This window comes from Papio anubis, chromosome 14 (assembly GCF_008728515.1).
Source record: "Papio anubis isolate 15944 chromosome 14, Panubis1.0, whole genome shotgun sequence".
NCBI classification, from domain to species: domain Eukaryota; kingdom Metazoa; phylum Chordata; class Mammalia; order Primates; family Cercopithecidae; genus Papio; species Papio anubis.
The window spans coordinates 15,604,984-15,607,882 of NC_044989.1; the positions used below are offsets into that span (position 1 = coordinate 15,604,984).

General features: G+C 42.6%; 1 pseudogene; it reads left to right on the top strand.

Annotated features, from left to right (window-relative positions):
• The first annotated feature begins 568 nt into the window (after positions 1-568).
• LOC110741149 lies at positions 569-2,574 on the top strand (annotated as a pseudogene).
• The last annotated feature ends 325 nt before the right edge of the window (positions 2,575-2,899 follow it).

Here is a 2,899-nt window from a genome sequence, read left to right on the forward strand (position 1 = left end):
GCTTCAGGAAACTTACAATCATGACGGAAGGCAAAGGGGAGGCAAGGCAGCTTCTTGGCAAGGTGGCAAGAAGGAGAAGTTCCAAGTGAAGGGGGAAGCCCCTTATAAAAACATCAGATCTTGTAAAATCTATCACGAGAGCAGCATGGGAAAACTGCCCCCATGATTCAATTACCTCCACCTGGTCTCTCCCTTGACATGTGGGGATTATAATTCAAAATGAGATTGGATGGGGACACAAAGCCTAACCATATCACCTAGTTAAAAAAAAAAACAAACATAGTCTAAGACCATAACAGATATTACATAGAAGGAAAAACACAAATGTAGAGATTTTCAGTCTCATTCATTATCAAGATTTTGCTACCATGATGACATATTGTTTTCCAATTAAATTAGAAAAAAAAAATGTCTGACAAGAACAAGTATTAGAGAGGGCATGTGGTAAGAAGAACACTCGCACACTGCTGGTGGGAATGTAAACACATACAACACTTTGGAAAACAATTTGGCATTACCAGCGACAGCTGAAAACACATGTCTTATGTAAGACCCTGCAATTCCATTCCTGGATGTATACTCTAAAAAATATTCTTGCCTTTCCTCAGCTACCATCAAGGTGCTCAGTCCTTCCGAGGAAGCTAAGGCTGTGTTAGGGTGAGGTCCTCACTTCATCCGGCGACTAGCACTGCACCCGGCAGTGCCAGCCCCACACTCACCTCCGCCATGGCCTCCATCTCCCAGCTCGCCTGCATCTCCTCGGACCTCATTCTGCACAGTGATGAGGTGACCGTCACAGAGGATAATGTCAATGCCCTCATTAAAGCAGGCAGTGTAAATGTTGAACCTTTTTGGCCTGACTTGTTTGCAAAGGCCCTGGACAACGTCAACACTGGGAGCCTCATCTGCAGTGTAGGAGCTGGTGGACCTGCTCCAGCAGCTGGTGCTCTCCAGCTGAGGAAGAAAGTGGAAGCAAAGAAAGAAGAATCCAAGGAGTCTGATGATGACATGGGCTTTGGTTTTTGAGTAAACCTCTTTTATAACGTGTTCAATAAAAAATTGAACTTTAATTTAATTTAAAAATTAAAAAATACTTGCATATATATACAAGACCCAGTGTAAGAATGTTCATAGGTGTATTGTCTGTAATTAAAAAACTGAGAACAACAAAGATATCCACAAACAATGGAATGGATTAACGATGTCATGCATTTATACAATGCACTTCCATTTAACGATGAACATTAATGAAACCCTGTGAAATGCAATAGAACAGATGAATTTGAAAAGCATACTGAGTGGGAAAAAAAAGACTTGAAGTGCATAGATAGTATGATTCCTTTAATATAATGTTTAGTCAGGCAAAAAAAAGCTACATTGTGTATATACGCACACCACGAGCCTGCGGTGCACGGGCACACACACACACACAGGTGGTAGAACTATAAATAAACAAGGAACTGTTTACCATAAAATTTTTACCGCAAAAAGTAACCATGGATGTGGTTACTTTCAGGAGATAGGGAAGGGGGTGTGACCAGGGAGAGAACACCCAGGGGGCTGCTGGGGCCATCCCGATGTTCTAGCTCTTGCATGGGTGATGGGCACACAGGTGCTCACTCCAAATGTATTTATTTTGCTCTACATTGATACACTGTGTTCTTCTGTATGTGTTTGTTATATTCCACATTTTAAACCAAAGTTGAGATGTGTGTGTGGTTTTCTCAGGGTCAAGGCACTAGTTCCTCACACATTCAGACAGGGCAGTGTGTCACCAAGACCTGGTGTCACCTGTACTGTGAGGTCTCCCAGATAATGCCTGTGTTGCTCTGCCCACTCCTCTTTCTTCCCTTCTTCCCAGTGCCCTTTGTCTAGGTGTCATCTCTCCTTCTATTGCCTAGAAAGACGATTTGCAAGACCCTAGTTTGGAAGTAATAATAAAAGAAACAGATACGGTTTCGTTCTCTTTCCGTTATTGCTGTAATAACCCTCATCTGGAGACGTTTGGATGCCCATGTCTAAAAGGAGAAGGCCAGTTAGTATGGGAGATGGCAAAAAGGAAAGCTCCAAGATTACTATTTCAAAGTTTTATCTCATCACATATATGTCATTTGGATGTCAATCTGGAAGTGACTTATTCAGCCATCAGGAGCTGGGGTTTAGCAAAATGACCCCCATCATCAGAATATGAGCAGGACCAACAGACAGCCAGGTGGATACTCAGCCCTCAAATGGGAGGGAAATAAGATCACTCAGCTCTCAGGTTGGATTAAAAAGAGAAATGGCACGGAAAAGGGAAAGAAAAGTCATTTTCTGTTCATTAAAAACAAACTTCTGATATAGTAACAAAACTGGCTCCCAAGGTAGTAGTGAAAACAGAGCCTTCTCAGCAAAAGAATGGAAGTTACAGATTTAAAGTTACCTGTGAAAAATAGGTTAGAAAAGAGGTCCTTCTTATGCCAAAAGCAACTGAGGACGGTTTGGCTACGTCCCCACCCTAATCTCATCTTGAACTGTAGCTCCCGTAATCCCCACGTGTCATGGGAAGGTCCCAGTGGGAGGCAATTTAATCATGGAGGCAGGTTTTTCCCATGCTGTTCTCGTGATAGTGAATAACTATCATGAAATCTGATGGCTTTATAAAGGGGAGTTCATCTGCATATGCTCTCTTGCTTGCCACCATGTAAGACATGACTGTTCTTCATTCACCTTCCACCATGATTGTGAGGCCTACCCAGCCATGTGGAACTGTGAGTCCATTAACCCTCTTACCTTTATAAATTACCCAGCCTTGAGTAAGTCCTTACAGCAGCATGAGAATAGATTAATATAGTAACATCCTCCTAGATCAGGCAGGCCCAGGACAAGATCAGCACGAAATACCCGGAAGAGGAGATGC